We start from the raw sequence: 23437 nt of genomic DNA on the forward strand, positions 1-23437 counted from the left end.
AATTTTGCTGCCCTAATCTAAACTTAAAATCTGTTTAATTATAAATATTCATACGTATATAATTCGCACGCGAGCTGTGAATTCACCTTTATTCAGAATTAAGAGCTCTCGCAATCGGTGTTTACATATCAAAGTCGCAGAAAAGGAGCACGTTATTGATCAATCTTTTTATTTCCTTTTATCACTTCAAGATTGAAACAGAGTGTCTTGATACAAAGCTACTAAGCGTGAAAAAAAGATGTATAGTCGTAGGTTTATTGCAATTCGAAGGTATAGTCGTAGAAGACTTTTGTAAATGGAATAAAATGGTACGGAGAGTAGAAAGCTTAAGATCAAAATCAAATAAAAAGACAATTTCGGTAACACGAAATTAATTGACGACATATCATACTTTAACATTGGTCACCTGCAAACCATGAAGAATGTGATTTGCCGTGATTTTCTCTGTAGTCTTCAACAGCGTAGGTGGTGGTATAGTATAGTAGTTTAAGTCAAGATTCCAAGAATTTTGATTCAGTGAGGTATTCTTCTATCTTTGCAAGATACCCACAGTTAAAGAAGAAATATCCAAATTCAGTAACAGATATACTATAAGAGTTAACAACCACCAAAACCCATTAGTTATCCAATTACTTGACACGACTTGACAAGACTTGACACGACTTGACACGACTTGACACAACTTGACACGACTTGACACGACTTGACACAACTTGACACGACACAACCAGAATCAAACATACTATAAACACTCATAATCCAAGTTACAGTACCACGCCAAAATAATTTACTTATCATTCTCAATGAGAATTAATTGTAAAAATTCTACCAAATAAAAAAGAAAATAAAAAACTTTATTCTCTGCCTCAATACGATTCCTCGTTTTGAAAAATTAATGAATCTTTTGTACCAATAAACGCGCACCACTCTCTTATGGGAAATAGCAGTGAATCGACTTAAACCGCTATGGTCTCTAGCCTTCCCCATGCCGAAGGAACAGAGAAAGGACAAAAACGAAGTAAAAAAGAAAAGGTGAGAATGAAAGAACGAAAGGAAACGTCCTGAACATGGAAACGGATCGTTTTAACGAAGGGACGTGCCAATATAATCGCAAGTTCCGCTGCCATCGTCGACATCGTCATCGTCATCGTCGTCATCATCGTCGTTGTTTCCTAGCGGAAGGCGAGATCCACTTCGCGTAATAGCGTTCATTACACTTCTGCAAGTTCTTGCATGCATTAGCGAGATGAAAATCACTCGCGAGCCTCCGCTTTACGCTCCACTTTCGCCGTTGTCCTTTTCATTTCTCCGTGGGCCGTTCGAGGGCTCCTCCCGCTCGATTAAACGCCTTCCACTGCCAAGAGAAACCGGTTCGTTAATACGGTGGCGACGATTTCGACGCAGTCGAACAACCCGGCCCATTAACTTCACAGCGCGACCGATACTACGCGTCGATTTTTTCCTTCGATCGTATAATTAAACAGGTTACGCGCAAGATTTCAACGATGCATCATCATCTCGTTTACACTGTCGTTGAATCGGTCGAGACGAATTTGCTTGGATCGAAAGTGGTTTATTGAAAATTGTTCCAGAGTTACAGTGTTTGAAAGGTTGTTTTAAAGTGTAGGCGTTACACACGATTTTGCGCACAGCCAAAAAGGAACAGTTACTGTTTCCTGATTCCTTTTTGTATATTTTTTGTGGCAGATAGTATCGACTGACTGAGTGAATCGTGCTTGTCAGACTCGGCAAACTTATCGATCTTGCTTGTCGTTTAAATGGTACTACCATCTATCTGTAACGAAGCAAAAATGTTTAGTCATACGTAGAGGTAGGAAAAACTTGGAAAAAGTTGCTGACGTAGGAACTGGAGCGTATGTCGGTGTTGAAATGCTCGCAGCATCGCTGCAATTGTGGCAAACGTTGGGAAATGAAACAAAAACTACAAAATGAAATAAACAATTCTATTAGAAGGACAGATAGTAAAGTAGAATTGTAAGAGAAGATAAATAATAAAAGGAGAGGACCACGACTGGAACCAACGGAAAAAGTCGCTGGGTTTTGGAACAAGACTTTTTGGTCTCACGAAAGCACCCTTTTATGCGATGGTTCTGGCAAAGTAGGAGTCGGAATACGTTTGAAAAGGGGGGACTTCTGAGAATAAGTCAGGAGAGAGGAACAAGCCCTTAAATATCGGGGAAACAGGAAAATCGAATTATCTAGACACTATCGGATTGATACTGAGGAATTTGTCTAGCAAAAAGGGGTCCGATGAGAATCGATCAGAAATGCGATCAGAAAAAAGGAAAAATAACAAAATTGCATTAATCGGACGCCGTACGAGGAACTTGGCTGGGAAAAACTGGTTTCGGTGAAGTTCGAACTAGAATGTGGTTGGGAAAAAGAGCCAGACGCATAAATATTGACAAAAATGAGAAGATTGCATTAATCAGATTCCGTATAAAACTGTTTCGGCGAAGATCGATCAGGAATGTGGTCGAGAAAAAGGGTCAGACAGATAAATATCGGAAAAATAAGAAAATTGCATTAGCGAGACGCTGTGCGAGAAATTTGATTAGAACAGAAAGGTTCAGCAAGTTCGATCCAGGAATGTGATCAGGAAAAAGGGCCAGCTACATAAATCTGTCAATTGCTTTATTTTCAGCGAAATGTACTAACTATAGTAATATAACCAGGCAAAATATTTCAGACAAAATGTAGTTAATTTGCTACAAACAGGTTGTTTAATGAATATTGTTCCCCCCCTTTTTTAGTAGATTTTTGTCTTCCTTTATAACTTCCTTCCTAAATGTTTCATACAATGTAATTATTTTCAAATTATTACATTATTACTTATTATTATTATTATTACTATTACTTATTACAAATTATAGTTTGCTCTTTTCTTCCATGGAAGCTTCCCAAAACATATAAAAGGCAAATAAATGAACAAATATCTAAATTAAGAAGATTTTCTAAACTCAAGAAATTTGTCAATAGAAAAAGATCCTATTGACTATTTTCAATGATTTATTGCAAATTATTGTTTGCTCTTTTCTTCCATGGAAACTTCCCAAACCCTATAAAAGGCAAATAATTGAATAAATATCTAAATTAAGAAAGTTTTGTAAATTTGAGAAATTCTAACGTTAGCGATCAATGTTCAGTTGTGCCATCACTAGCACACACACTTCCAAATTCGAGAAATTTGTCAATAGAAACAGATCCTTATTGACTATTTTCAATGATTTATTGCAAATTATTATTTGCTCTTTTCTTCCATGGAAGCTTTCCAAAACCTATAAAAGGCAAGTAAATGAATAAATACTGAAATTAAGGAGGTTTTCTAAACTTGAGAAACTGTAGGCCAATAACGATCGCGTTCAGCACTAATTGTATGCATTGATAAAAATTTCCCACCTGTTAAACGGCGGTCGACAAAATGCTGATTATCGGCAACTTCGAACGCGTCGTGAATTTTCGATGGCATAATTAGCCATCGCGTCGATCGACGCTTTCAACTTCCTTGTTGTCGAGCTCGTGAAAAGTTTCTGTGAAAATTGAGTGTGTGCCACACGGCCGGAATTGAAATGAGTTCAACGAGAATTTTAATTGCTAATAATTCAGCAAAGTGGTTGAGAAATCGTGAATGGATTTTTACTTTCTCAGAGTTTCGCATGCAGCTTGTTAATTATAATTGCAACGCCGCGGTGTATTTGTTTTCCATCAACAGATCTCAAGTTACTTCGGTTGCGTCTGAAATGAGTTGTTGTTGCGAATATCGCATTTACGCGCACCAATTTTCATTCAAGATATCGTTACGAAAGTTACATACGTTGCAATTAATTGAAATATTTGCTGAATGTTAGCGATATAAATCACGTGTTTCATTCTTCTATACAATATAATAGAAAATTTGTTCTTACTTTAAGAAGAAAACTAAATTTCAATAGATTTAAATTCAGCCTTTATATTTGTGAAATTTAATGTTAACCTGTCTATTACAATTCTTACGACAATTAGTAATATAAAGCATTTCAAATAAATTAAACTTTAATTAATTTCTGTAATTAAAGAAACAATTATATTTCGTACTTGGATATTTGTGCACACGTATTTCCTATCAAAATGACATGAAATTAAGTAATTAAGGAATTTTTTGAAAAAAGTTTATTTGAAGCTTGTGTCTACATACAACGTACGATAAATACTATATGAAGATATTTTCACTAATGGTAACGTTACTAATTAAAGGTATACAACATCATAACGAAAATTTTAATGCACATTTTGCATCGCATTCCTTTCGATTGCTGCATTGTCATGTGCGTTACGTTTCGCAATTCGTTGAATATAATACCCATAAATACGGTATGCTCCACTATAATTCTTCGTAGATAATACATCTGCTCAGACCGTTTATCGATTACTTCGCGAACGTGTCAGAAACGTAATGAAGGGGTTCAACGGGTTTTCAATCGGCAGAATAAAACGGACATGATCGCGATAGACCGCACCATAATACTGTCAGATTTTAATTGATTTGATTAATATCGTTTTAAAACATGGGAAGATAGTTAACGTTTTTTGAAATACGTTTGTAGAAATATCCGATTCCTTTGTTCGCGATATTTAACGAAAACTAATTCGACGAAGAATGTTGAATAATCATGAAACGTTGGAATAATAAAATTACGTGAAAAGTGGGACGTGTCCTAGATTTCTTTGCGCGTAACATCGAGCCTGTTTGAATCTTTGATGAGAACGCGTGCTCGATAAAAATTTAATTAGCACGCTGCGCGAATGTTCGACGCTCGAATTAAACGCTACTGATTAAAATGCAAACTCGTGGGAAATATTTGTCGCACGTTCAACTAGACGCGAACCTGATATCCTATGACTGGTAATCTTTTTTCTATTGGAGAGACGTCAATCTCTCGAGAAACGTCAAGAAGAGGGATGCGGGGTTGAAAGTGCGTCGCGCCGAAACACCACTTAAAGATGACAAAATCGTGAAAAAAGCCAGTGACACGGAACACTTCGTCTCAGCCGTTATTTTCTTCCTGACACGCGTATATATTTTTCCAGTTGGTTAGTTCGTTCGTTTCCGATAAAGAGAAAAATGACCAGTGTCGACGATCACGTAATGGTGGATAACCTAGAACACGACACATCCATCATCTCGCGAGTGGAGAATCTTCGCAGGGTCCTGCGAGAATTGCGGCACGCCCTTCGAGACGAGAGACTAAATCTTCATCAAGAAATAGAAATGACGATATTGCAAAAGTTCATCGAGCTGCAACGTAATTACGAAAGTTTGACAGGTTATCAGGTTTTCTCCTCTCCGCAAACAGAACTTATACGAAACGATGAAAAATAGAATATTGCACGTTTGTTGAAAAATATTTATTTTCTCTTCTCTTTAATATAATGCTTCCGGATTAATAATTATTTATTTCCATTTATTTCCCTTCCTCGTCGCGTCTCTGTTATCTATGCAGTGGACAGGTTAAGACACAAATTTATACTATTTTCTGTTTTCTTCCGTATTTTCTTTATCTATCAGAGTAACCGTGTATTTTCCTCATTATTATATTACATATTTCAAATAGTTAAGTTTATAAATAATTCTGTGCAATGTGGATTTTTTTTAGGGATTATGAAACACACAAAAGCATTTGCGATCGCTTTTGATAAAACTTGTAACATTCTCCTGCGTTCTTTCGATCGTTTCCGATTCGATAGTATAATACTCCTGCAACGTTAAAAAATATTCCAAGCTTGAATAAGATATGAGAACATTGTCGTCGGCGTGCAAGATTTTTCATTATAATTTTATTTTCATTTGCTTATTTCAATGTGCAAGCGATATCAATAATGAGATAGAACAACTTCGGGATTGCATAACGATAATTATTTCGATGCAATTATACCGATTCCAGTAACTCTATACTTGGCTTTGCTTTACCAATGTTACATAAAACTGGTTCGAAGACACAAAAATTCAACTCGACGTCTACGATTTCACTTGTATTTCTAATTATACTTATTTATTTCTGACTATCGATTTCTGATGTTTATTCATCCGCCAAATACCACAAGAAGCGTAAGTATCGTACAACTCGGTCGATATGAAAACCTAATCGTATTCGAGGTAGATTCGTCGTTGAGCAACAGCGAATGTAAAAAGCTGAAATCGTTCTGTGATGCGACAAACGATCGGTCCGATAGTAAAGTGTGTAAAACAATTATTCGGTCTGCAGATCACACGAGCTGTGGCTCACGATCGTGGAAGGGTGCACGGATTTTGGAAAGTTCTGCGAAATTACAGCAAAGAGCGGCGTGCTCTAACGGAGTAAGTAAGTTGGTAGACTCGTTAGCCAGCGTGCAGTCTGTAATCCATATCGAAACGCGGATCAGGACACGTCTACCTCGAGGACCAACTATCTCACGTGCCTTGGGAGTTGGATGTATCAGAGGACCGTGGACGAATTGCAAGATGAACTGAACTCGTTCGACCAGCGTCTTTCAGCATCGGCGACTAGCTCCTATAAGAGGAAAATTTACGACCTCGAGGCAATCTGTTGTGCTGACCTCAACAGAGTGAAGTCCAGGTTCCTCAGGTCCCTGCAGGCCTTCGAGAATACGATTGACTCAATCGGGCAACTTGGCTGGCAGAGGATGAACCCGGCGAGCTGCCGTTGCGCCGTAAAGAAGCTGCTAACGGAGAATAACACGGACGTTTGCTGGCATGAGAGACAAAGTTCGAGGAATGCGAAATACGATCGATCGTTACCGCGATCCAAGTACGTTCAAACACGCGCGCGCCACGCTTTCATGCAGAAAAGTAGTTTCATGCTCGCAGCAATCAAGCCGAAATTATTTCGCTGTTCGTGCGCTAAAAACACTGTTAACGCTTTGTATCGTTACCGTGAAACAGAAGAATACCTTTATCCATTGTTCGGCAGCGTTAATACGTTAAAGTTTGTTGCACTTTGGGTAGTTTCAAATTTAGTTGCTGTTGCGGACAAAGAAAAGTTCGAAGGCTGGAGAGGCAAACGCTATAACGTTAGAGGATTGCATTGTAATCGATGAGATAGAAGACGTCTAATTGCAAGAATTAGTGTCGATTTTCAATTTTCGACAATTAATTCTCAATTAAAATGTGACATAAGAATTTTGATATTGTGGCGATTGAGATTTCTGTGAGCTAAAGATCTGTTTGAGCTTTGAGGATCGAAGAAAGTTCGGTGATGAAGAAAACTATTGGCTTATTTTATGAAATCTTGTTATTGTGCAAAAGACACGATTTTTTAGACACTGGAATAATTATGGCATTGATTTTTAAAATCGATACGGAGAACCTGCATAATTACAAACTTTTATTCTGAGTCAAAGTTTTTGCTTCGGTTACGGTGTCTTATATGGCGTTCAGGTTATTATGTTGATTCCATTTTTAAGTAGACTGAAAAACTATTCTAGAATCGGTTTGTGTATTAATTTTACACTGGAACTGAAATTTTACGTTTACTCTTATGCATCAGCTTAACGACGATGAATTATCAAATAGTCAACTTTTAAACTCGAAAGAAAACACACGTAAATACATAATACGTAAGCTTACAGGAAAATCTGTTCAGAGTCAACATTTTGTCAGTACAGTTCTAAAGAGTCAGTAGATCGAAATACGTTTCTTGCAATGTCAATCAGTGTTTAGTATATTTATCCTTTAATCTTCGTATTCTTAACCAAATATTTAGAGTTTGATGCAAACATTACTTTCAAATATCGTTTTGATTCGTCTTCTTTCTAGACAGACCTCTTAAAGTCATTATAAGTTAAAATTCATTCGAGTCAGTCATCTTGTTGTCTGAAACGTTTGAAGCCACTTTAGGGTAATATTGGCTGAAATATCGACAGAAGTAATACATCTCGATGTTTATGACATTCTCTCTCCAACTTTGAGATTTATCATGTTTTCCTAGAATTTCCTGCGTCCCTTTGATATATCTCTTTTGAGGCAAAAAGAGGAAGCTTTCGAATACATTTTTCATAGGAGTTTGTTTTATATGAAATTCGCGTAAAGTTGATAGCAAAGCCGATCAAACATCAGATTGCGGTAAAATTTTAACGAAATATATCAAAAATCCGACTAGATTTTCTCGATGAATACAGAAGACAGCAAGGATATCAGATATTTTCCCCGAAAAAACGTACCTGCTGTACGAACGGAATCACTAAAATCTCATCCATTTTATATTGATTTTCTCATCCATATGTTTCGTAAAAGGAACGAAAAATATTATTGCAATTCTTATCATGTCCTCGTATAAACACGACGAGGTACTAAACTCAGTTCCACCTCCGCTTGTATATTATATTTAGCATATGTGTTTTTGCGTATGCTCTGTATCCGCGTAAAATATACATCAATTTTTTCTAACTTCAATTTTATAGACAGTTTTCATAGTTTCAACAGAGGAAAAACTTCATTAGTGTACGTGTTTTCATACAACTTTTTTTTTAGTATTTACTTTGCACTTTACAATTTGTCCAGCTGGACCTTTGGTAAATTTTTCTAACTTAATTGCTAAATAACATGTGGATGGCTACCCACACCGGGATACCATCTTCGAGTTTGACTATTTTATTTCTTTAGTGACGTCAATGGGGTGTTTTCTTTTTTGTCTTCTTTCTATGTGAGTCTTGCTAGCTTCAGCAGCCAACTGGTTTGAATATGTTGTAGTTCTTTCCTTGTATTTTTCTGCATACCTGCCGATTTCTTCTTTAACCGTTGGTATTTTTAAGTCTTTGCGTATATCCTCGTTTCTGAAATATCATGGGGTGTTGACTATTGTTCTCAGTATCTTCGATTATAGCGACTCTAGTTTATTTATGTGGCTCATTGCTGCTGTGCCCCATAGCGATATTCCGTACGTCCAGATTGGTTTTATTATCGTTTTGTAGATTTTTAGTTTATTTTCTATGCTGAGTTTAGAGTTTCGACTAGTTAGCCAGTACATTTGTCTTCTTTTTATCCGAAGCTACCAAATGCGAAATAAAGTGGGATTCTAAAGAATTTTAGTTCTGTCATTCTAGTTGGTGTGATTGGAAGATTAAAATACCCAAAAGTAGCCTCCTTTACGCTCGTGCTGTAAGCTTTGGGAGTATGCGTGCAATCCTGTTGTGTGTGTTTCGAACAGAACAATTTCGTCGACTTGATATTGGCGACTTGACTTGAAATTGAATTTATTTATGTAGCTCATCACTGCTATCCCTCATAACGGTATTCCGTACGTCCAAATTGGTTTTTCATACAACTTTGACTATTATTCGAAGCTTGAGTCGATAAATTTATAATTTCAATGTAATAGCATATATAATTTAAAATCAAAGGGAATTTAGTATTCTTCTGTGTATTTAACGTCTTCGTGCATTGATAATTAGTATGGTATATACTGGTAATTAAACCACGAATGTTTACGAGTTTATGGGATATTTAAATATGCAGAAATATACAATATATTGCAAGCAAAGTAATCGTTGTAATAATTAAAGTCTTAATCCGTACTTAGCTTCCGGATTTTTTCAGTTTCGTTCATAAAAATATGTATAAACCTGTTAATTTTAACAATTGTTAAAATATTTTCAAATAGACAATAATACATTTATAATTATACTTATATGAATTAAATGAATATTTATCGTCCGAAATATTTCTATTTTCAATAGGTCAATCGTCATGGAAAGTAATCGTAGTTTATGGATGTCATATATGTGCACAAAACGATACAGCGATAGTGAGATGTATAGCAAAGCTTATAGATCATTGAAATATACAGAGAATGCCGAAATTATAAACATCAAGAGCCTTGACCATGATTTGAGGCATAACAATAGTATCAACATGATTTCTCAAAGTGATTTGGAAGTTCCTTACATGTTGTTTTGACAGCAAGTTTTCAAGAACATTCTAAATTAACAAATTTTATCGTATGGTGTTGAAGTGTACGGCTTATTAATACAGTATCCTGAAAGTTTGAAAAATTCTACGTTGTGAAAACGAAGCACGGGAGCAAAGAAACGTTGCAGCATAACATCTGAGTTAGTTTATTTTTCATAGAATTTATTCTTCGTGCTAATTGTCTTTCTTCGAGTTTACTTTAAAGTAGTTGGAAAAATAATAATTAAAGTTTGCTATCTAATTAAAGGCGCAATATCGAAGGATGAAACGAAGTAAATTCTGAAAATTTCAGATTCAACAGATTATGTAGATATTATATTATTAATTCTTGGAGAAAACTGCAAACTTATACGTCCGTTTGATAATTATCCGATATTTTGCGAGGGAAAATGTTTAGAAGCAAGTCGAATTATAAGCTTCCTCTTCGTGAAATTAATTTCCACTTGAAACGGTCAAAACAAAGCTTAAGATTCTTCTGGAATTTTTAAAAATTAAATCGAAAGTAGAATAAAACTAAATTAAAATAAATGTAAAGATTCTTTGATCTTTATTTATCTCTGTTTCAGTAAAATTTGTCAAGATATCACAGATATCAAATATTTTATACATTTAAATATTACTTACAAAAAGCTTTCATTTTTGAAACATTAACAATTTATAATTGTATACAAAACACATATTATAAGAATTTTTCCAAACTTCTATGACTATTATAACTCCATCTGACATCGTTATAATAATTTGCATTATCTTTTATGTTATAGCAATTTTCACGACGTGAAGATTTTCCAGAAGTGCTCCAGGGTTTCCTATATCCTCGTCAAACTTAACTTAAGGATGGCATCCCATCAATTTTGTATTGTCCCTGTTTTGTATCAGTCACATTTTATTATTTATAAATTACGTTACCACAAATTGCCTAACTTATGCGTTTCTTTGTTCATTTTCTTTTTCTTTGTTCGTTGTATGCTCGTGTGCGCGTCATTTTGTCGAATGCCAAAAACTTTGGTAATGACAAGCAGCAGTGACAGATGGCTCTTTGCCAAATCGGTTAACTGCACAAAACTAAAGAGAAAATTAATGAAATTATATAGGGTGGCCCAAATAAAGCGTTACAAGCTATTTTCTCAGAAACTGATGAAAATATCGACTTCATTTTTGCTGTAATTAAATGATATAAGAGTTTTAAAGTGAAAAATTCAGATTCATCTACACTTTCTTAAATAGAAGGTGGTATTAATCTTTTGTTGTTCGAATAGTTCTCGCCAAACTAAACAACATTTAACGAAAGCATCTTTTTTACGTACATAGTTACAGAATTATGGCGGAAGATTTATCCCGTACCGTTTAATTATAGCAAAAAAATGAACTTGATATCTTGCATCTTAATTTCCGAGAAACTACTTTGTAACACTCTTATTTGGGCCACTCAGTATAAGATAAGCAACACGATCAAGCGCTTTGGCAGAAAAATATGAAAAAGTGGAGTTGGCCGGTGTAACAACAAATTCGTCGGGAAAAGAACAATTTGTAAAAAGTAGAGGAATTAGGAGGAGGAAGAAAACGAAACAGCTGTTGCAGAGAAACGCCTCTACTCATTTTCGGGCATCTCGCGGAAAATCCCAATGAAAAGGAACTGCTACGTACGTTCTTTTTACGATTTTTCTTTCCTCCTACTTGCACTTTGCAACTGTGTTTCTCCTTCGAAAACAACAATTACTTGTAACGCGGCGTGTTCCTTCGCTCCTTGCGACGAGAAGAGACTCGAAGCAGAAAGAGAGAAAGAGAAGGGGAATCGTTTCGTAAAGAGGTCACATTTAAGTTACAAAGGATGCGTCTGGCTTTCCTCTTTCTGCGAGTTGGACGATGAAAGGCGAACTCGGGAACACAATTCACAAGGGCGATGCATCGCACGAATAGATTTTTCCATTCTCTTATTTTCGCCGGTATAAGGAAGGGCAGGTGACTGTCAGTCTGCCCGGAATACTTCGAATATGAGATCGAAGGGTGCGCATTCCGATCCAATACCCGCGATTCTCCGCAAGCCAGATATCTACCGTAAGACACTGGCTGGGAGATATTGATACTTCAAATAAAGTGAGAACAGTTCTGCGAAATGCAGTTTCGATCTTCTTTCGCGCATCACTCCACCACTTTTCTTATTGATGTCCTTGGTTCGCCGTAATTGCACATTATAGAGGAACATTCCTATTGTTTTAGATTTAGGGAATTTAACTTGGTGAATGAATATAGACGATTTTATCAACGCAATGTCTCATTTATTGCGTATTTTCGAAATGAGCTAATAGCATTAATATGATTTCGATCTTCTTGCTTTGCGCAGGACTCGCTTCCATCATTTGCCTTCTCGACCTTCCTCGTTGTAATCGCCCGCTTTAAAAAGTAATTTGCATTGTCCTAAAATCTTCTTAAAATCTTTAAATTTGGGCAACTTAACTTGCGAATGGGTATCAGAATTGTGACTTTATCAATACAGTATCTTATCTATCACGTAGTATTTTAGAAGAGTAGAAGTAGAATTTGATTTTTGATTGCAATTTTAATGTAACTACAAATACATACCGGTTTGCTTAAATAATTGAAAGAGTCTGAAAAATATCTAAATAACAACTCAATTATCGCCTTAAGAAACTATTTTATTGATTGCCAAAACGATCTTCAAATTGGATTATAGAAATCTCATTCCTTTACAGATAAACTGTCGAACATATTAAATATACTGTCAATTATTTCCATACAGTCTGTTTCTTTTTTTATCTCAGGAATCAAGTACGTGCTCTTGCTATCTATCTATTCCTGAATATTTTAAAGATATCTGTTGAAGTAATTACCTTAAGAAAAGTTCTACACCTTTTCTTTTGTATATCCATGACCTGGACACTGCTATTGCGTAGAAAATAGAATTTAGTGAAGCAAAAAAAACTAAAAACAAGGGGGGTCCATATTATTGTGCCTTTCAATATGAATGTTGTTTTGGGTTACGAGGTCTACAAAAAAGAGCTATAAGTAGATTCCTATTGCTGTTTCTTGTAACCTTCAGCTAGAGGTTACACACCAAGGTTGATATTTTTGGTAATGTCCTTTGCTATAAATGTATGAACGTGCTCCCTATCATATTCTATTGTACTGTAACACTGAGACAGTGAGGATCTGGATCGACATACACTATACTTGTACTTATACCTATACTTACTTCAATATAAATTTTTCTATTACAAATTCATCCACGCGTTCCTCTATCAGTCAACCCCAACAATATCGATTTTCACAATATCAGTTACTCTAACTATAAAACTTTTCGACTCTGGTGCCTTTAAAAGATGACATATTTTTGCACATAATTGGTGCCATAAACGTGACCAATAACGATATGTCATATTAAAATATCTTCTATAAAACGATCAGTCTATAAGGCGTGAACAAACGTAGACTTTTGCTTACATTTGCTCCGCGTAGTCATTTCGTGAAAGACTCTGTCGCAGTTGTGTCGTGGATCGCAGAAATTCTCAGCATAATATAATTGCAGCCATTTTTACCGAGGGAAACAATAAAACCGCGATTCCGTTGTTACGAGCAGCGGGAAAAGATATTCTCTTGCCAGTAGGAATATTTCATAGAGGGTTGAAAATAGAGTTGATTCTCGTAATCCTCACACTCCTGTAGCAGCCTCCGGTATGACGGTGTTCCACCATATCCGTCGCGACTCTTCTGAAATTGAAAACGAAACGGCGTGTCGTCGCGCGCTGAGTGAAAACGGAAGGAAAAAGAACGGTGCGAGAGGAATCTCGAATTCCATTGGATGTTCGTTCTCGCGCTGTGTTCGGCCTAGCTGGCCGATCATTCGGAAAATCTTCGACTTGGAGTATCGACGAACCTTCGCGAGAGCCACACACTTCGCCGAATGGAAGCAAAATAGCTTTCGTCGGTGCAGTAAGAAGAACGCTCTTCGTGCATTATTCCTCGAGTCGCCTGTAACTCCGTATCGGCCCGAACTTGGGTACTCTCCCTCGAGAGCTACATCCAAGAATTCTCCTCGTAATCGCTGAAAACTTTCCACGAGACGAATACGTATGTCGAGATCGGTATCCTGCGAACAGACACTCGGCGAACGTACAATTTATTTGTCGTGCGCCAATGTCTCTTTTATGTGTTTTCGGTATTTTATATAATATCGTCCTTTTATAGAAGGCGATTTATTTTATGAAGGAAGATATCTCTGTTCGATAATTTATTGTCCCTTTTGATTTACAATCTTTCCCCATTTCTCGGGCAGCTTTCTAATTCCACGTTCATAAAGATACCCATCATTCCGCGTAAAAAAAGAAAAATACTGCAAGTACTGTTTGATTGCCGTACGAACTTATTGACCAATCTAACGTTAGTGAAATGGACGAGATATTTTTTGGGAAAACACGCAGAATTTGCAGGCAATTTTAGAAACGAATAGGTTGATCTATGGAAAGTATTATCATTATGTTATTTAAGCGAACAAGATATTTCTTTGGATGACATGTAAAAATAGGATGCAATTGTAGAAACGAATAGTAGATTGGTGTATGAAAAGTATTAATTTGTAAATTATGTATAGTCTTCAAAGGTTGAATCTGACTGTTCAATGCCGCCAGTTAAATTTTGTTCTAGCGTCGGTTATTTTTACACAAAACAGAGGAGAAAGGAATTTGCTATGACGCACATGCAATGCAAACGCATGCAGCTACGTATTGAATACTAAAAAAATTTAGAATGGAAATTAGACTTTCATTGTCAGACGATGGTTGACGTCTATTTATCTACGTACTAAAAATAAGAGAAACGTCTAGAAGAGATTATAAATGTTGGAGCATTCATGTGACGGTTTATGAAATCTAATACCACTAATTTAAAAATTAATAGTATTTCTGGTTCAAATAGAAAATTAAGTAAAGGTAATGGATAATATATTTGGCTGAGAGAAGATAACCGTGGCAATTATTTTGAACGAACGAGCAGGATTCATTCATAAAGCTATCTTATATGATAGAAAATGCTTATAGAAATAATTATACACGCAAATAGAATAGAAACATACTCCTACTAATAATACGATTATCGTTTAACACTTTGACTGCCACGCCAAAATCACATGTTTCGCTCAGGGCACCACGGGAGTATTTTTATTATTCAAAGCATATAATTGCAAAATAATAATAAATTGATGATGTAAGACAACATTCTTCCCCAATGAACCGTTTATCTTATTGGTGGTCACGGGTGACCATCGTGACGCCTTGATAACAGTTGATAGCGACATATTATAACAAGGCTTCGTTTATGTTGGAAATGACAACGTGAGTTCGCGCTCGCCATCCATATGCAGATGCGCTAGTTACAATAAATAGTAACTAGAAGATAGTTCTAGATACAATCGATAGATTTAATCGATAGGTTTTAGATGTGCTTTTGTTTTTATCCCTAGTCCATGTAAGAAAGTGCAATAAAGTTTTTTCGGCTCAAAACGGCGTGATAGATTTATCCAAAGAATAAAATAACAGTTAATATGATCCTACCTCTGAATACAGAAATAACAACAGTTTATTTCAAGAAGCCATTCGCATTCGTTATTTCGTCGCAAGCAAAACGTCCAGAATATATTGTTGAAACGTGTAGAAGATATTAGTAAACAGTATTTGCTCATTGTATATATAATAGTAAGATATGTACACACTTCTGGCTTCAATTATATGATTATAAAGCAGCATTTACCATTATTTTCGAAGGTAGATTATCCCTCAAAGATATGGACGCAAACACAGTGCACCGTTAGATGCAAGATTTGCTCTCACTTTTCTTTTATTGGCGTTCTAATAAAAATGTTTAATTGTTCAATGGGGCACTTTTTATTTCAAAGCATCTTCTATTTATCGGTTATATTCCAAACGCCCTAACTGTCGATTTTCATTCAATTTTTATAATTGTAAGAAGTTCAAGCGCTCCGATCATCAATGACCTCCGTGGCGTCACAGGAGAGACCGTGGCGGGTCATATATGACCAACGTGGCAGTCAAAGTGTTAAGATGTAAAAACAATGATATAGTCGTGAAATAAATGCGAATAATTCAGAGAAGTAAGTGTATAAATTCTGGAACGATCATTCGACATACTGGCAAAAATGTCAATGGGAAAAAGAATCTCGAAAAACAAGCAACGCAATCATTTAGAACATGAGTAGGCGATTCGTGGAATAACTGTGTGATCTGAGCGAGGAAAAAGCACGAAGCTGATCTCCTTTCTCGTGAGAGAAGAATAGATGTAACTCGTGAACAAACGACTTTGAAACTGCAAAACACCGTCGACTGTTTCCTTCTGGCGGACGTAACACAGAGAGGCAGACAATCGGTCGAAGAGGTCAGAGTGTATTAGATTCGCCAAGTAAGCCTTTTATGAGAGTAGAAAGCGAGCGACAAGGAGAACAAAAGCAGACTCGCCTTCGACTGGAAGTAAACGAGGTGAAATAGAAGACCACCACATGAATATATGTATACATGCATACGAAATACGGACACGAGTACAGTCACGCGTATATACGATGTACGATATACACTCCCGTTCATAAGTATTACAGTATTACAGTATTACAGTATTAAAGTAAAAGTATTAGAATACCTGGTTTCACATAAAATGTAATAATTAATATAAGCTATATATCTGGTTAACGATTACTTTCCATGAATTTTTATATTTACGCAAGGTATTAGATTGTCCGAAATGTTTCTTTCGTTTTATAAGCAAATAATAGACGCAAAATGTCTTTTGTTTTGTATTATTGAAATTATTGAATTATGCATGAACATGTTAATAGAAATAGGACGAAATGATTCATACCTGATTCGATAAAATAATGTAAAACAGAAATTGTTGTTCATCTATTATCATCTTACGAAACGAAAGAAACAACCTAATATATCTATTAAGATTATTTGGAAGAATTATAGAAATATACAGTGGCCGCAAAAGCTATTTGCACATCGTTGTATTTATAATGGCATATTCGTATGAATTAATTAGATTCAAGTATAATTAAATTCCTTACGATTTAGTAATACTTTTGTATGATTATAAAAATTACACGAAAATGATATGTAGAATAGAAGAATTTCGCTAAAAGACAAATGGTATATACAAATAATTGTTATAGCTATCATAGTAAATTATAAAATGATTACATGTCGACATCCAACACTTTCCTAATTTATATTCTATTTAAAAAAATAATACAGGACGTTGCAAGAAATCTATTCAAAATCTGAATCTGTATTATAAAATCATTTGTACCATACACGGAAACAAATAAGTACTACGTATAATGATATGAATATCAAGAACATTTCAATGAGTCTATTCAAGATTTGGATCCGTATTCTCAAATGATTTGTAACGTGCATGGAGACAAATGAAAAGAAATACTGTAACAACATGAACGTCAAGACTATTCCATGAAGTCTATCTAAGATCTGAATTCTTGTCTATCTTGAAATAGTCTGTAACATGCATATAGACAAATAACGATTAATTTTGTTAGAATTTATAGACGATAATAATAGACAATTAAAATCATGTTACATCAAATTGACGAGATTATTATTACAATATTGAGTGGATCACACGTGTGAAATAAAACAGTTAACAAATTTTTATAGTTTCCTAATGATCTTGGTTTACTTCAGGTTTCAAAAAGATGCTAATACTTATGAACAAGGATGTACAGTGGGCAACGTACGACAGCTCACGTGCTTGTAGAATATAGATACGTGAAAATACGGCCACACCTGTAAAAAAGTGGACTAGAATATCGCATAGCGCCGTAGCATCGACCCATTGTACAGTGTAGAGTGCACTCTCTGCTAAATCAGCCGCCCTTTTCTTCACTTTTTGCTTCTTTCGGCCTCACCTTCGGTTGGTGTCGCCTCCTCTCGTTCCCTTCCTCACCTCCTTCCTTTTTCTTTTTCCTCCTTTCTCTTGTGTGTTGGCTCCTCTTCAATCCACCCTTTGCCGCATAACCTTGGCTGAGACGGAACGTCGAAGCGAAACCGAGGTAACGAGATATCCAAAAGGACGGCCTTTTTCCTTCTCTTTCCTGGCCTCGCGGCGGCCTCATTCTTTGCTACCCTTCCACTGCTTCTAGCCCCGATTGCTCTCGTTTTAAACGTAAGAGCCGATTTTCGCCTGCCTCAGCAACCTGCTCTCCAAGTTTTCCTTACCGAATACTTGGTAAAACTTCCTCATCGCGTCGGTCTGATGACGAGACGTGCGAGGACCGTGTCGCAGATTCTGCCCTCTTATCTAACCCTTGTTCTCGAAAACGGATAACCTGAAATTAAATCTGCTTGCAGCGTGAAAATCGAATTTGCCGTCGTCGGTACCGGGTAGGTGATTAATTACGTCCATGTTGATTAGCGACGAAGAACGCGACACGGGGTCCCTTTGACTGGAACCAGGAGATTGCAAGCAAGAGGACGACGCGGCCCGTTCTCGCCTCGTTGTTTAATTACTGTCAGAAACGCGATTCTATTTTGCCTCGTAGTGTCGCACCGTTTGCCGAAATTAACTTGCCCCATTGACGAAAATTAATTTACCCGCGGGCAGTTTACAGAAACCTGAAGATATTGTGCTTATTATAGGCAGAATTATAGGTTGGTTAATGTGACTACAAATGTTCCACCCATAGGCAAATCTGTAATTATAGGTTGGTTAATGTGACTACAAATGTTCCACTCATAGGCAAATTTCTAATATACTTGTAATACACAGCTTATCATCTTTCCGTGTAGTATCTTGTGTGTTAATATACGTAATATGTTTATATTATAATAATGTAATAATTTTTAATTACGATTTAATAATTCCAATGATTCCTATAATTTAACAAGTCCGATGTAAGCGAAGTGAGGGCCTCAGAAACATAAGATTGTTCGGTGTATTGTATCTGTAAATCTGTTCTTCTTATTATTATATCTATTATCGGTTTATTATGTCTGTGTCTGTTTGCATGTCGATTTTGTTCGCTCGCTTGCTCCTCTCTTATTCTTCCTCGTTTGTTATACGCATATTCGTAATGGGAGAGAAAAGAGCTAGCGAAACGGATGTCACAACGATATTGTGAAGGGTAGAATTGAACACAATAATACTAATAAGAATTAGACAAAGAGAAACCATGTAATCATCAAGAATTCTATGTATTATAGTATGGTTGTTAATTTGTAATTGGGAAATTAATCTTAGATTGGAATTTGTGTGGAAGATAAGGAAATACACAGATTTATAGTATAAAATTGCACCAACGTGCAATACTCATTACAATATTTAATACAGAAAGAATTTTCCACTTCTACCTTTTTAATTATCTTCACAAAATTATGAAGCTGCTAATTTGGATCCTAATGAAGAAGTCAGGGGTTAAATAGTACAAGAAGTCTGACCATAATTTTTCTTCAACTTCATTCGACGTAGAGATTTGCCTAGCAAATATGTGTTCACGTTCAAAGACTGAGTCAGTAAAAATGACCACGTGAAATAACTCGTTGACTTTATCAAAAAATGTCTGAAATGAAAACGAAAATAACGTCTTGTTTTCCAAACATTAAATTTCAAACATTAAACATTAAAATTAGACAGTTACTGAAACATTAAATTTGACAAGTTGAAGCTAAAATATCTGCTAAACTAATTGTTTTAAAGTAGGTTAGTAATTTCTACATTTACAAAACTCTAGATCACCTTAATGTCTAAAAAAAAATACAAGGTATTAAAAAATCGAGCTACAGTCACCAGATCAGGTCCCTCAAATACGATAAATTTCATTGCAAATATCTTCTGCTAAAACATTTTCTATAAGTAACGAGTTATTTCAGTTGAATCATTCATACTAACTCGTTCTATATCGTATGTAGCATCGAAGTCAATAAAACACTCTCGTCTGGAACGTTCAAAGAACATATATTCCTTTATATGGTCGATGCTGCAACGGCTAAACCATAACGTGGCAGTCGAAAACGAAGAAGGTGTCGCTTAAAGAATTTCGCTGGCGTACCATAGAGAACCGTAAATATAGAAAAGTGTGCCACTTGGAGACACTGGCAACTGGGACCGTGTAGCCCGCAGATCACCGGAAATAAATCGCCAACTAGAATCGAGGCCAATACGCTCGCTCACTCGGCCCGTAAGAAAAATTTATAGTTGCCTCGTGAAAGCAGGCGGCCAGTTTTCCATCGATGAACGAAACCTGTGTTCCACTGTTCCTTCGTCGTCGGCCAAATGATCCGATATACCTGTACCCTGCAGTCTTTCCAATACACTTAACATTTAGTTCCGTTTATCTCTGAGCAAGTACGGGGAATAGTGGCGTTTCCGTGTTACACCTATACCTACAAAGGAAATCGTCCGTATTGATCCCTGATGTATCTGCGAACGGGTACAGGGAACGCCTAAAGGGTTTCTCGGACTGCCTTTAAGGCCAACCCGTATCTCCTCTTCTTCCACTCTTTAACGTCGTATCGATAAAACACGGCTATTAACGACGCTATTGCTTATGTCTATATTTTGTTCCATATGTCTGTCGATTTGACAACTTCCAGCAAGTTTTGTCTACTTTGTTCCGCACTGAATACTTCCTTGAGTTGCTGAGGGATTTTCAAGTTGCCTGGTGTTTCATCCGATTCTGTGTGTTCCAGAATTATCTGCGAGTAATAAGTCGCAAGCTTCGCATCACAAAGGAACTTCTCTTTGCGATAGAAATTTGTACGTCGCTCTTGTGTGTCCAATTAGCAGTCGGAATAACTTAACTCGATCTCTTCTATTGTATGGTGATCTTGTGGAATTTTTAGTAGTCCATTTCTCTTGCCACTTTTCGAGTATAATTTCTGTCTAATAGATTTCTTAATATCATTAGATGGTATACTGAGCTCGGTTTTAAATGGTAACGAGATAGCTTCTCTGCCAGCTTCGTCAGCTTCCTCGTTTCCTGCCATATCTTGGTGGCTCGGTGGGAATCCAGAGATATCCTTTATTGGACATTGGTGTGTTCGGGTCTTGTGTGCTCGAGATTACTTCGTTTTCATGCTACAGATTTTGGGTTGCGATTACGCCCAAGGAGCCACTGAGGACGATCAACCTGCATTTATTTCGTGACTGAACCGTTACACGATACGCTATCGTAAAATAGTGTAGCGTTAATTGGATGAGACGCATCGAACGTTTTTTAAAATGTTGGTTTTGCGAAACAGGAGAATTAAAAGTTGCGAAATCTATATGCAGCGAGAAAGTATTTGGATATTTATTATAGAACATTTTCATGGATATATTTTATTTACGTATAGAGTGGAAATTTATTATATACATATTATATAGAATAAATTTGAGCGCTAAATGAATAATTAATTAAACAACTATTGAACAAATATCGAATAAAAGTGTGCATGAAATAGTGAGAATTTTAGCAGATAAACTGTTTGTATCTTATCTTATTTATAGCAATTATCCTGCAGATTTTTACGAGTTTATATAAAACTAGAAACCGCAAAATTACGCGGAACGCGCGTGGTACGAAAAAATATATAAAACGTCTAAAGTATAGTGCTTTTTATGATATTTAGTAGGTAAAACAATTTTCCTCCAAGATTCTATTTTCTTTAATGATATCCTCGAGGATATAAATTTGCATAAAAGTCCGCAGTCTAATAATAATATATAAAAATCTGAAATGTGGTACACATTGACCTAATTTCAGACTTGGCTGTGATATCGCCAAAATGTGATAGAATTTTGTTCCTTTTTCTTCGTTATTTTCTTCTCCTTCAATTATCTGCGAGTCTCGCTGGTCATTAGTATAAGCAGCGATGTCGATTACAAGGGTTCTTAATTACGACGTAACTAGGGGAATTTTTTATTCGTCTTTTTTAGGCTAACATCTCAATTTGCTCTCAAGCTCGCCTTCCTACTTTTAAACTTTACTTTTTCAAACTTTTTCTTTGCCAATCGATCAACGGCCTGAAATTCACGCCCGCGCATTCTTCCCCTAGATATGGAAACAAATTTACTGAAACGAGTGCACGGATAAAAGGTTCGGCATATAATTGTCCGTGGAAACTTGCGAACAATGAAATAATAAAATCGTCGATAGATCGTATTTCTTCCAAAATATATTCTATTCATATCAATGATGAAAACATTATTTTGTCTAACGCTGTAACATTGCAAACAACGAAATAATAAATTGTCAATATGTCTTATTTGTTTCCAAAATATATTCTATTTATATCAATGGTGAAAACATTATTTTGTCTAACGCTGTGACATTGCAAACAACGAAATAATAAATTGTCACTATGTTTCATTTGCTTCAGAAATATATTCTATTTATACCAATGATGAAAACATTATTTTGTCTAACGCTGTAACATTGCAAACAACGAAATAATAAATTGTCAATATGTCTTATTTGTTTCCAGAATATATTTTATTTATGCCCGTGATGGAAACATTATTTTATCTAACGTTGTAATATCGTGAACAACGAAATAATAAATTGTCAATATGTTATGTTTGTTTCACAAATGTATTTCGTTTATGTCCATGATGGAAGCATTGTTTTATCTAACGTTGTAATATTCTGAGCAACAAAACAATAAATTGTCAATATGTTTCATTTTCTTCAAAAATATATTCCATTCATATCAATGATGAAAACATTTGTAATTTGTTTAACATTGTAGTACATTACATTTGCAAAAGTTTCTTCCAGTTCAAAATCTTCATCTACCTATAACTAACATCTTTACAAAAACCAATATTTTTATCTGCACAAGAATATCGGTATTAGCGAAAAGCCTCTTGAAGAATCTCTTAAAACTGTAATTGAATTTTCCTCTCATTTTTCGAATGTTTCGTCCCAATATACAACAATTTTAATAATAGATGATAGGAATTTTGAAGAGCGCTTCTATAAGCATATCACATTCTGATTGCTGGTTACTAACACATCGTCAACGATATACCGTCGAATAGACAAAGTCTCGGTTCCCGCAAATTTTTTGGAAAATGTGCGAAATATTCATGCGCCTATTCGAAGCAATGTAGATACGCTTGTCAAGGTATAAATATATTACAAATATTTTATGCTCGATTCTTAAGGCGAATAACAATCATGACAGCAGCAATGAACATGCCAACTATGCAGTCCGAGACTACAATGTTCATCCGTCTTCAAAGAAAGTTTGAAAAATAAAAAAATGCCTATTCACGTCGCCCTTCGACAACGTGCTAACATTTAAAAATCGATCAAACTACTATGACATAATATTCCTGAGACTCGATAAACTTCCCTATAGGGATGAATGCAGGATAGCCTCAACGTCAGGGACATAGTGGCCATGAAGCCTAACGACACATGTTCGGCACCTTATCTCGTGCCAGGTATTG

General features: G+C 35.8%; 1 protein-coding gene across 12 annotated transcripts in view; it reads left to right on the forward strand.

Annotated features, from left to right (window-relative positions):
• Positions 1 to 23437, forward strand: part of LOC126866589 (acetylcholine receptor subunit alpha-like) — a 382525-nt gene that overhangs the window by 157251 nt on the left and 201837 nt on the right. The gene's annotated exons all lie outside the window — the stretch shown is intronic.

This window comes from Bombus huntii, chromosome 6, assembly GCF_024542735.1.
Source record: "Bombus huntii isolate Logan2020A chromosome 6, iyBomHunt1.1, whole genome shotgun sequence".
Classification (NCBI taxonomy): domain Eukaryota; kingdom Metazoa; phylum Arthropoda; class Insecta; order Hymenoptera; family Apidae; genus Bombus; species Bombus huntii.